The following is a 2,079-nucleotide window of genomic DNA, read 5'->3' as shown; positions in this document are numbered from 1 at the left end:
ACCGCAATGAGAAGCCCACGCACTGCAATGAAGAGTAGCCCCCACTCGCTGCAACTAGAGAAAGCCTGCACACAGCAACGAAGACCCAATGCATCCAAAAATAAAATTAAAAAGAATTTTTAATTTTCTCTTCTTCAGAGAAAATTTGGAATTAAAAAAATATATGTTCAAATTCCAGTAGCGGGTCATGCTACAATGTATCTGACCTGTTGCCCTCAAAACAGTCAAGGTTGTCAGAAACAAGGAAGGTCTGAGAAACTTTAATAGCAGAGAGGAGTCTAAGGAGACATGACAACTAATTATAACGTAGCATCCTGGACCAGAAAAAGACATTAGACAAAAACTAAGGAAATCTGAAACAACTATGGACTATAGTTATTAATAATGTGTTGATGTTGGTTCATTAATTATAACAAATGTACCGCACTAATGTAATATGTTAATAATAGGGGAAACTGGGTATGAGGTACATGAGAACTCTCTGTACTATCTTCTCAAGTTTTCTGTAAATTTTAAAATGTTCTAAAAAATAAAGTCGACTAAAACAAAGTTGTTTTCTTTTTCCTTTTTTACCCAGCAGTAACCAAAATCTTACACAGAGAGGAAGTATTAGGTAATCAGTGATGTACTATGATCATTTTTACCTTGAGATTGAAAAGGCAACAGAAAAGTTGAAAGTGTTTGATTAATGAAGTTTAAGCAAGTTTCTAAAAAACTAAATTGCTCAAATGGCAGATTTGTGAATCTGGGGTTTCTTTTAATTCAAATAGTGTAATAAAGGCTCGTGATCAAGAAAGACTTTGACATCTACAAGAGAGACTAACTTCTAGACTTAATAAAATTGCTCTGGGCAGCCACTGCAGGCTCCAGCCTTGCTGCGGGGGGTTATGCTACGTCTGGCCCGCGGGGCCCTAGCTCGCATTGGGAGCCGAATCCTAGAGGGGGACAACATGCCAACTGCCAAGAAACTGGCTAACATTGGCTACAAGACCTTCTCCTCCTCCATGATGCTTCTCACTGTGTATGGGGACTACCTCTGCAGTGCCTGAGCCTACCACTATTTCCAGCCGCCCAGCTCCCAGTGCCAAGCTGCAGAAGAACAGAAGACCTCGGGAGTCTTGTAGAAATGGGGGGCTTTTTTCCTTGAGCAGAGACACCTGAGGCATGCTGTGGAAGGACCTCACCTGTAGTCATTTCTGAGTCAAGAGGACCAGGGCTTTAATGGTTTTCGAATCCTGCTGGGAAAATGTGCCCATGTTTTCTCTGGTACAGCCAGTTTGGAGAGGCTATCGAATCATAACAGGAATAGGAGGGTGAGGCACACTTACAGACATTAAATATTTTGCCAAAAAAAAAAATTGCTTCGAATCAGAAAGAGTGCATTTATGGGAAATAGTGCTTATTTATGAAATATGTTTCTTAAAATTCAAGTCACATCATCGATGCATGTTTTTTTTCTAATTTTTTTCTTCCCCAAAGCAAAAAAAAAAAAAAGCAAGAATAAGTGTTGGGTTCTTCAGATGATGGTGATTTATTATCCCCTTTTGTTATCCCCCTTTGTATAAGTTAATGAGACAAATTATAATGAAATCAAAGTGTTTTTTAACAGTTTCTAAACCTAAAGCAGAATATTACTTTTGCCTGAACAAAGGTTGAGAGGAGACTAAATCTAAGAAACTAGAACTAAGGTTAAAAAAAAAAAGTGGGGGGAGGAATAAATAGAAGTTAAAAATAATGAATCAATATGTGAGATATTTGGAGCCAAAAAGCAATGACACAAAATGGATGAGATTTAAAATAAAAGAGCCAAAAGCCAATAAGCTTTTGAAAATAAATGAAAAGATTAATATTTAATAAAAGTAAAAATTTAATAGTAGAGTTGTGCTCACATATTTATGTACAAATATGCCCATCAATGCTATGTATAAAAGCAGTAGGTTGTCCAACAATAAGAAAATAATTGCAATGCTTATATAAAAAGGAAAAATGTATAAGTATTAAAAGTCATCTTTTTGAAGATTATTGAAAGACATTGCAAAATGTTCATAATAAAAATGATATCAAGTTTAACAAAGTGTA

At 36.1% G+C, this 2,079-nt stretch overlaps 1 pseudogene; it reads left to right on the top strand.

The window, feature by feature from the left end:
• Positions 1-950: 950 nt before the first annotated feature.
• LOC136134209 (cytochrome c oxidase assembly protein COX14-like) lies at positions 951-1,124 on the top strand (annotated as a pseudogene).
• Positions 1,125-2,079: the final 955 nt, after the last annotated feature.

The sequence above is a fragment of the Phocoena phocoena genome, chromosome 14 (genome assembly GCF_963924675.1).
Source record: "Phocoena phocoena chromosome 14, mPhoPho1.1, whole genome shotgun sequence".
Taxonomy (NCBI): domain Eukaryota; kingdom Metazoa; phylum Chordata; class Mammalia; order Artiodactyla; family Phocoenidae; genus Phocoena; species Phocoena phocoena.
This window is presented reverse-complemented; position numbering and strand designations above follow the sequence as displayed.